Genomic DNA, 10,471 nt, shown 5'->3' with positions numbered 1-10,471 from the left:
AAGCACCCTATAGCTCCCCAGCCAATCACCTAATGCCAACCATCCAATAGGAATTTTGCTATAACAATTGGCTATTAACCCACAAAAACTGTCCACTTTTCTTGGTTTGTCAAGAGGTCAGCCCGCTGCATGCGCAGTGCCCACATTATTTCTGCTCTTTGTTCTTAATAAACTCACTCCCTTCTGAAATGCTCTGTGTCTGGAAATTCTTTTCCAACTCGCGCTTGGACTGCTCCAACATTACCCACACGCATCAGCGAGTTGAAGCCTGAATAGGGAGCCGCACTGCTGGCTGGACCATCCTCCCCCTGCCCCGGCCCCTCCCCACCACACCCCAGCATTGGGTTGCAAGCCCTTGGATGGCCTCCTGGGCTCATGGTCTAGTGAGGAATGAAGTCTAAAAGTCAAAGTAAGGCTTCTGTGGTGATCTGGTGGTTAAAAGTCTGCTGCCAGTGCAGGGGACACAGGTTCAATCCCTGGTCAGGAAAGATCCCACGTGCTGTGAAGCAACTAAGCCCACAAGCTACAACTACTGAGCCTGAGCTCCTAGAGCCCATGCTCCAAAACAAGAGAAACCACTTCAATGGAAAGCTCTCGCACAGCAAGTAGAATAGCCCCCACTCGCTGCAACTAGACAAACCCAGTGCACAGCAACAAAGACCCAGAACAGCCAAAAATATAAGTAAATCTTTTTTTAAAAAAAATAAATTAAAAAAAAAGCCGAAGTAGCTTCATGTGGTGAAGGCTCACTTCTGGGCAGCAGATGCCAGGCGGGGCTCTGAAGGATGAATAGGAGCCCGGGGAGTCCAGGAGACAAGGTGAGAAAGGTGTACAGTGAGGAAGAATGTGTGCTAAGCAGTGTGGCTGGGTCCACTCTTGGTGAGATCTGGAGGGGGTGGCAACGCTGCTGGTCATGGCCCAACCTGTAGAGGGGCTGGAGCAAAGGCAAACCACCTGCAGGGAAAAAATACTCCCATCACATACATTAATATCTTGGAGCCAAAAGATATAACTGTTACAGGGTCTGCACTTAGCCGTTCAGTCATGTCTGACTCTTTGCAACCTCACTGACTATAGCCCTTCAGGCTCCTTTGTCCATGGGGATTCTCCAGGTAAGAATACTGGAGTGGGTTGTCACGCCCTCCTCCAGGGGATCTTCCCAACCCAGAGACCAAACCCAGGTCTCCCGAATTGCAGGTGGATTCTTTACCATCTGAGCCACCAGGGAACTGTTACAGTAAGACAATCCAATTTGCAGAGATTCGAACAAATCTTTCAAACCCAAGATGCATAGAGAGCACCGGCAAAGAGGTGCAACATCATGAGTCAACAGGGAAACTCAAACTGAAACCAACAGAACAGCCAAGATTAACGTCTGACCAAATGCTGACGAGCACACAGAGCCATTGGGAATCTCAACACTCCCAGGGCTGAATGGAACATGGAACGGCCACTTTGGGCCACGGATTGGCAAGTTGTTATGAACTCACAGACACACCTAACACAGGACCAGGCAATTCCCCTCCTGGGTAAATAAGGAAGAGAAATGAGAAGACATGTCCACACCAGAGGGCTTGCCAGGTGGTCCTAGTGGTAAAGAACCCGTCGGCCGATGCAGGAGACTTGAGACACTTGTTTGATCCCTGGGTGGGGAAGATCCCCTGGAGGAGGGCATGGCAACCCACTCCAGTATTCTTGCCTGGAGGATCCCATGGACTGACGAGGCTGGAGGGCGACACACAGTCCATAGGGTGGCAGAGTCAGACACGACTAAAGTGACCTAGCCCGCATGCACGTCCACATCAGAACTTGTTTACAGAAGTTCAGAGCAGCTTTCCCAGTAATCACCAAGAGCCGGAAACCACTCAGACAGGTGAGTAGACACATAAAGCTGGCATATTCGTACAATGGGACCCTACTCAGCAATAAGACAATGACTCTTGGTGCACACGGCATCAAAGGAACCCTGCACTATGCTGAGTGAAGAGCCAGGCTGCATGACTGCAATGCTGTGAAATCTGGGAGCAGGCAGACATCACCACAAGTGAAAGAGATCAGGGATGCTTGGATGGGGCTGGGGCCTGCCTGGAAGGGGGCGGGGCTAGTGGTGAGGGCTGCCGTGGCAATGTACCTGAGTCTGGAGGGTTTAAACAAGAAAAAATCATTTCTCACAGGTCTGGAGGCTGGAGGTCTGAGATCAAGGTGTCCAGGGTCGGCCTGAGGCCTCCCTCCTTGGCTCGCAGATGGCTGCCTTCTTGCCACATCCTCACCCACATCCCCCATGTCTCTCTTCTTAGGAGCACACCAGTCCCCTGGGACCAGCGCCCTTCCCTTCTACCCATCTCCTGAGAGCCTGTCTCCAGATGCAGCCACGCTGGAGGTCAGCACTTCAACACATGAATCCAGAGTAGATGGGACGCAGGGCAAACAGACACAGAGCAGAATGCAATCCCCGAGGGCCACGAACTTCCTCCCTCATTCAGTGCTGTCTGTGTCCCCAGCACCTGGCACCAAACAGAGACTCAGGACAAACCCGATGGGTAACAGTGAGGCCGAGGATAGCTGCTTGCCCACCTGGCTGCTCTCCCAGTGAACAGAACAACAGCACAGCACAGCCAATGCCCTCAAAGACACGTCGACCAGGTCTGACCGCAGACGGAACACAATCGCAGTCGGGCCACAGAAGTGACCCTGCTGATGCAGTGACTGCTGCTGCTTCCTGCCTCAGCCTCAGCTCCAGCCTCGCTCCACCCGCTCAGCGGGATGTACTGAGATGCTCCATCATCGACTTGCCCTGTCCCTGACAGTGAAACCTATCAGAGCCTCTGGGGCTCCCAGGCACAGAAGACTTTCTGTGTGCACCATTTCTTGTTTGTAAGGAATAGACCCCAGCCTCTGTGACCTTCCCTGAGTTCCAAAGAGCAGATTCAGACAGTTGCTAATCAGGGAAGGAAGGGGACAATGGAGGAGAGCAACTGAGGCCCTGCCCACACCCTGATCCTTATTAGCAATCCCACCCCTGAACCACTGCTGTAAAACTCATCAAATCCCCCTGGGTGGGGACACTGTTTTTCAGGGAAGGCACCCACCATGGGCCCCTTTGCCTGATAAAGCTTCTGGATCTGGGGATGGGGGATGGAGGGATGGGAGTATGGGGGAGGGGGAAGGGCTGACACAGACAACCTCCACTTTCTCCTCTATCCTCTTCTGCAGGCTGTGAGTTTTGGGAACTGCATGTTTCACTTTTACGAGAAAAAGGCTGATGAGGACATGGATTAACATTCACTGCTGGTCAAGGCCAAGTGACCAGGACAGCCCTGGGAGCCCCATACTGTCCCCAGAAGGAAGACTTGTCAGGTATTCCTCGCCTGCTGCACCCTCCACTCCCCACCCTCCACAATGGGCCCCCACTCCTCAGCCCTGGACTGTGGGATTCAGAAATGAATCAGGTCTAGTCCTGCCTCCAGGGGCCCGTCCAGCACTCTATACACTCACGTGGCACAGCAGAGTTAGTCACCAAAAGGTGGAAAATACCGGGAGTCCAGCCACAGAGGAATGGCACCCCCATACAAGGGAGAGTTATTCATCCAAAAGAAAGGACAGAGCTCTGGCACCTGCCAGAGTGTGGATGAACCTTAAGGACATGATGCTACGTGACAAGCTGACGTCAAGGGACAAGCACTGAATGACTCCAGTCATGTGAGTGTCTAGAGCAGCCAAGTCCACAGAGATTGCAGGTGAAGAGGGGGAAGGGGAGTGAGTGCTCAATGGGGACAGGGTTTCTATGGAGATGATGAAAAAGTTCTGGAGACAGATAGTGCTGATGGCTGCACAACAATATTTATATCCTTAAGGTAGCAGAATTACACACTTAGAAATGGCTAAGGTGGTAACTTAAAGTATGTATGTATGTTTTATCACAATCTGAAATTAATGATTCAATAACATTTTGTTTGCAAAGAAAGCAGGGGTGATCATCGCAGTTTTGGAATGTTCTGCATCTGGACCCAATCAGCACCCCTAATCTGATCCCTGTACTATAGTTGGTCCCCCCACCCCCAACCGTGCCATGTAGCATGCAAGACCAGGGGTCAAACCCACACCCCCTCACCCCTGCAAAGAAAGCATGGATTCTTAATCACTGGCCGGCCAGGGAAGTTCCCCTGCACTATCGTTTTGTGAGGTATTACTGATGGTGAAGGGTGCATGAGCTCCTTCTGTGTTGCTTCGCAAAATTCCCTGTGAATTATCTCCAAACAAAACGTTCAACTAAAAGACTATAAATAAAAGGGAAGCATGTAAACTAAAGGTCTGCACACTACGTGCAGGAAGAGTTGGCCAGTTGTCCAGGCTCCTGGGCCGTGGACCCTGCACCTTTGAGGTGCCACCCCAGGGTGTTGCTCCAGCTTCCTTCCTTGGCCAGAAAAAGGAACCACTGCCTCCAGGAGGTGACGCTGGAGGGTGGGGCCCCGGGGCCTGGGAGCTGGTGTTGTCCACCTTCAAGAGCTATGGTTTCCTTTTTAAATGTGAACCATGATCATGTCCTTCCCCCAAACTGTTATCAGGACATTTAAAAGATGCTCACCCCGGCCTGTCTCCTTTGTTTCAATGTGGTCACGGGCTTCATTTCACAAAGAAAACCTGGGACATAAGGGGAGTGTTGTGTGGCCACAGCCTGGTGAGAGGCTCCCCACCCCCAACTCATGTGTTCCTGCCCTTTTGAGCAGCACTTGTAAGGCAGCCCTGAGTCTCCACCACCTGTGACATGGACGTGGTCAACCTATCCCCCACATTCTGCTGCTGAGATATCTGACACATGACAAACTGGCTCCCTGGTTTCGCCAGCCAGCCACGATAACCAACTGCCCAGTTGACCCAGAAGCGGAGGACCGTGTCCATGGCCCCAGCCCCGCCCCAGGACCAAGGACCCCAGATAAGCTGGTGGGGAGGGGGGCCCTCCAGGGCCCAGGGACCAGGCGGTCACCCACTCCACAGCTGAGGGTCTCTGCCCACCTCTGATAGGGAAATTGGAGGGCTCTGAGCCAGTGGGCCTTACCCTGAGTCCAGGCTTCTCAGGCCTCCAGGAAGCCAAGCTCTGTGTAACCCACATTTATTAAACACCTACTGGATGCTGGGGAATGGGCAGAGGGATGGCCCGTTGGTGGCTGCCCCTCCCCCAGAGGAGTGAGCTGCTGGCAAGGAGAGTAACTAGAGCCCCGGGCGGGCGTGGAGCAGGGGCTCAGGGGTGGACCCTTCACTGCAGCGGGAGACGGCTCTCAGCCCCATCATCGGGAGGCACTCCAGGCACAGGGGCAGCGGCGCCACCCACAAGGCTGCCGCCCGCTGCTCTGGTCACCACCTCTGCCCGCTGACCACCTTCTCTGACTTCCGCTTGCTCTCCACATAGCCCACCCCTTTTCCAGAGCTTGACTGAAGCCCTGCCCAGGCAGGGGCAGCCCCTGGCTCTGTCTGCACCCATCCTGGGGCAGACTTGGGCCCAGGGATCCTCCACCTCCACTTCTGCTGAGAAGCGAGGGAACTCAGAGTCCCTTCCCTTCTGGGAGCCGCCAGGTGGCAGGGCCAGGCCAGGAGACGCCAGGGGGCAGCAAACCCCAGATCTGTGCCCTGATCTCTCCTGGATGGGCTTTAGTCAAGGAGCAGGGGAGGGTCGGATCGGGGGAAGGAGCCTGGGGCCACACTCCCTTTAAACATTGTGACCCCGCGTCCCCTCCCATACCGGTTCAGTGAGGGACACGGGCTGGGCCCAGGACCCGTGACTTCTCAGCCTTGCCGCCAAGGGAGGAGGGGGCTCTAATCGCGGGGAACAGATGGGGGCAAGATTGAGGGATCCACGAAGAGGTACCTGGGGGAGCCCCAGTCCTTGCTCTGCTCAGTAATGTTGGGCGGCCACCGCAGGGGCGGAAAGGGAGCGAGAGAGGTTAGGGCCAGCCTCCACTGCTGAGAGGTGCCAGCCCACCCCCACCCAATTCCCGGTGTGTCCTTTGCAGGGTCAGCAGGGTCACACTAGGAACAATCTGCCGTGAACTGGGGACAATGTCGCTCTGGCTCAGAACCCACATCGTGGGCACCATAGGGAGCTCCCAGAGACAGGAGGCTCCCCCTAGGAGGCCTGGCTCAGGGCAGCCCCAGAAGCAGAGGGTCTTCTTTGTTCTTAGAGGCAGAGGGAGTAGACTGGGCAATGACCACGGTTCCAGGGAAGAGGTCAGCAGGGCAGGGATCCAGCCCAGGACACCCTGGCACAATGCCCCACCCCTGGAGGCCCAGACCCCTCCCTATGCCCTGGGCAGGGACGCCAAATCTCAGGGGTGGTGGTCCGCTTGAGGGTGGGACAGAGACCCAGGTGGAGTCTGCAGACCAGGACCTTTATTCAAGCTCCACGTGGTCCAGTTCTGAGACACACATGGTATGAACCCTGCACCTCTGCAATGCATATCCCTGTATCCCACGGGGATGGCACGCGCCACTTAGCCCACTGATGTCCAGCAGGTGGGCACGCCCTTCAAGGGCACAGCACGCCACCACCTCACTCCCGCTCTAACATAAGGCATCTAGTCCTCTCCCAGCCTGAAAGATGGAGAGGTGGAGCTGCAGGGCCCGGCTGGGATGACCAGGCACACCCGCCCCGGCCCCACCCCACTCCCTGCCATGGACAAACTTGACCATTTACCGCCTTTGTAATATACAAAACCCTTATCCCCAGGACTCCTCTTCAAGGCCTGGGCACAGCCCACAGCGGACAGTGGCAGGCCGGGCTGCTCAGCCTTGGCGGGAAAAGGAGGGGAACCACATTGCCTTCTTCGGGAGGAGCACTGCAGCTGGCCATCACGGCTAAGCCCCGCCCTGGGACCCTAGTGGGAGGGGAACTTAGTGGGAGGGGAGTGCGTGCGCGTGCGGCTCTGGGGCAGCAGGGGCAGGGGTTCTTCCGCAAGGCGCTCTTCAGCTCCACCTAGGTCTCCATCCACAGTTGGTGCAGGGAGAAGTCCGGAAGGCTTCTCGGAGGCCGCAGGCCACGCTTTCGCTGGATCCATCCGCAGTGTGAACAGTGTCAAGGAGAGTGAGCCCAGCTGGGGACTGCTTGGGGGGGACCGAGGGCTGTCTGGGGCCCGACCTCCGGGTTTGGGTGACACCCCTTCGCGACCATCGCCAGGACGGACGCAAAGGTACCACCGCCATCTCCAGCTCGTCCCTTCCCCGGCTCCGACCTGACCTAGCGCCGCGCAAACTGCTCGAACAGGAGGGAGAGCAGAGCGGTAGCGAGGTGTCCGCTGGACCCTGCAGGGACCCCCGGGGACGCCCTGCGCTGCAGTCTCGCCAGACCCGGATCAGGGTTCACTCTGGGGGTACTCACGGGGTCACGCCAAGGACTGGGGCGCCTGGTGCAGGAGGGTGGCAGGAAGGCGGTAGTGGCGGTGCTTTCATGGGACCGGGTTGGGACTAAGTAGGGGGCCCAAGGGCAGGCACGCTTCCCCACCTCCCCACGCTCACTCAGCAACCAATCGGAGGCCGGAGCTGGATGAAGCTCGGACGCCAGAGGCCGCGGGCTGGGATAAAGAAGTGCCTCCGCCCCCAGCAGATGGGGGTGTGGGCGGGGCGCTGGGGGACACGTGGGCTCAAGCTGAATATCTCTGCTCTTGATACCAGTCCTCAAAGCCCCATGGCCCGGCCCCCAGCGGCCAGCAGCCTTGCAGGACTCAGGACCAGGGAAAGTGTCCCTCCCTGGGGTCTTGGCGTACGGATCAGTTCCTTCCCGGACACTGGGGACAGGCGTCCCCACTGGCCACGTTCTGGTCGCTGTCTGTCCACCGGTGACACATTTGGTCCCTCCTATGAACCTCTCCAGTGGCTCACACCTGACCCGGAGCTCTCCCAGACAGGGGACCTTCTAGAGAAGGCCATCCTCACTGGGCGACAATTGGTGCAGGTCCCCAGAATGTGGAGCCCCATGGAGACACAGCCTGAATCAGAAAAGGGTCCTACCAGCTGGGCTGCACAGAGAGGCCATTGCCTCTGCCCCGGAGAGTTCCCACACTCCCCGCTGCTTTTGAGAAGCCAGCCTCCAGCTGCCACCTCCTCTGGGAAGCTCCCCTGGCCTCCCCAGGCTGGTCCTTGTCTGATGTGCACTGGGCAGTTAATTCCTGAGGCCAGGTACCCTGCCTCCCTTCCTCCCTTACCCCACCCCCTGCTTCCTCCAGGACTCGGTATTTTGAAACATCTGAATTTAGGGGGCTCTTACACCAGCCCAGGGAAGTGGCAGTGCTGTCCCACATCTCAGATGAGGAAGCTGAGGTCAAGATGGAGGCTGCACCCAGCCTTCTGCCTTCGCCATGTCTCCCTTTTGTCACCTGCATGGTGTGGCAGAATGGGGTTGGGGCAGGTGGGGGTGTCTAAGTAAAAAGGAGGTGAGAGCAGCAAGGCTGTGTGCCAGTGGGTGATGGTGATCTGAGGCCAGTGGGGGAGTGGGAGAGGGCAGCCTGGTGGCAAGGCAGGCACAGCAGCGGGAGTGTGCCGGTCCAAGGGAGAAGGCCAAGGATGAGTGACAGGTCTGAGAACCATGCCAGCTTCCAACAGAGGGAGGGAAGGGGCGGGTGGCTGACCTGGGTGGCCCCATAGGGCTCTCCCAAGTGCCCAGCCCCAGGGACCTCCCAGCCCCCGGTGGTCAGTGGGCAGGCGCCGCCTCCATGGTTGCGAGCTCTGCCTGGGGGTGGCCAGGTAGGCTGCACTGCGCCTCTGCTCACCCCACCCGCTGCCGGGCCCTGAAAGGCTGGGAGCCTTTTGTGGGAGAGCAGCTGGCGGCCAGCCTTTATGTGGGGCTGTGGGAAAGTCCGCGGCCAGCCTCTCACAGCCTCTCAAAGGCAGGGATTATCTCCGGGGCCTGCAGGACACCCTCTCAAGGACATCCCTCCCGGCGGGGGTGGGGGCAGGGCGCCTCTGCAGAGGTCCTGTCCACCAAGCCCTGGCCCCACAGCCCCTTGGACAGGAAGGATCCCTGAGCGGGGGAAACCCTGACGCCCCACTCCCTGCCCCCAGCTGTCCAGCTGCCAGGCTCAGAACTGCCTGCCACATGAGATGGGGTTTTCAGGGAGCCCCCCCACCCTGCCCCTCAGGGCTCTCCCCTCGGATTGTCCAGGTCCCTGGCCCTTCAGGGGCTGGTCAGCAGAAGGGTATGCTTGGGGCTGTGCCCACCCTGGGCTGACTCAGGGCAGGCCCAGGGTGGAGGTCAGGGGGCCTGAATGGGGAGAGTGGGGCACACTTACTTAGCGCCTACGGCATGCAGACTAAGCAGGACATGCGGCCTCTCCCTGGAATTGCTTGGAATCCTGAGAGGGAGGCAGGCCCACCTGTGCTCTACGGGACAAAGGATAGACCAGCCCCGCCACTGCTGAGGTCACATTGTCCTGGGTGCTCCTTGGCCCTGCACCCGGCCTTTTCCTGTTCCATCAGGTGGCTTTTACGCGGCCCACATGTGGGCAGGGATCACCAACCCAAGAAATGGAACTAAGTGGGGTGGGTGGAAACAAAAGCATTAGTGCCAGCCGCACCTGCATGGCCACCTGAATACTCTGCCTTTATCCCCTCCCTTCATCCTCAGTATGGTCCTGCGATGGACTGTTGTTAGCCCCATTTTACAGATGAAGAAACTGAGGTCTACTACTAAGTGGTAGTAGTGCCTGGGTTTGAGTCCTGAGCCCACAGCCCTGTCCTGAGGCCATGCTGCCCCCAGAGGCTCTCTGATGGGTGCATCCAAGAGGGTGCAATCCTAAGGGCTGGGGAGGGGAGGCAGGCATCCCCCTTGTCCCCTCGTCATCCTAGCAGTGCCAGGCTGGGGCATGCATGGGACACCCTGGGGGCTGTGGGACAGGAAGGTGATGCCAGGCCAGATGTGTGGCCTTCCAGCCACTGCTGCTTCCTCAACCTTCAAAGGCAGCCCAGGGCCCCGCCCTGCTGGGACGACTGCTCCCCAGATGGCCTCCGGGTCCACAGCCCCGCACACAAAGCCTGGCGGCCCGTGTGAATGAGTTTGTCGCCGGGCACGCGCCTTTTGTGCCGGTTGAATGTCCCCAGCAGGGGGCGGGGTATGGGAAGCCACCCGGAGCGGGCCTCCCGCCCAAATTCCCGAGGACTGGGGGTGGGCAGGGCTGCGAGGCGGCTGCTCAGAAAAAGCCCCAGAGCCAAGAGCCAGCATCAGCCTTGGGCAGCACAGGCTCCCTGTCCACAGGCCCCCCACCCCGGCTTTCTCACGTAGCATCCGACGAAGGGGGTCCACAGGGCTGGCGAGACCACTGGGGTTCCCCTGTCTTGTTCCACACGCAGGGAAACCAAGGAGCTCCAGGGTGGGTGACAGCTGCTCCATGGGGCCCAGAGCTACTGGGTGAACCCAGGGGGTCGCCTGCTGGACACCTGTGGTTGAGACCAGGAGCCATCTGAGTCCCAGAGGCTAGAGGTGGGACAC

General features: G+C 58.2%; 1 long non-coding RNA gene across 1 annotated transcript; it reads right to left on the bottom strand.

Annotated features, from left to right (window-relative positions):
- Positions 1-677: 677 nt before the first annotated feature.
- On the bottom strand, positions 678-7,509 carry LOC120880654. The gene is made up of 2 exons (XR_005725076.1): positions 7,370-7,509; positions 678-954 (listed from the first exon to the last, which is right to left on the bottom strand). It is a non-coding gene; the product is annotated as an uncharacterized LOC120880654 (long non-coding RNA).
- Positions 7,510-10,471: the final 2,962 nt, after the last annotated feature.

The sequence above is a fragment of the Oryx dammah genome, unplaced genomic scaffold (assembly GCF_014754425.2).
Source record: "Oryx dammah isolate SB20612 unplaced genomic scaffold, SCBI_Odam_1.1 HiC_scaffold_21, whole genome shotgun sequence".
Lineage (NCBI taxonomy): Eukaryota > Metazoa > Chordata > Mammalia > Artiodactyla > Bovidae > Oryx > Oryx dammah.
Note: the sequence above shows the minus strand (reverse complement) of the source record. Positions and strands in the feature narration are given on the sequence as shown.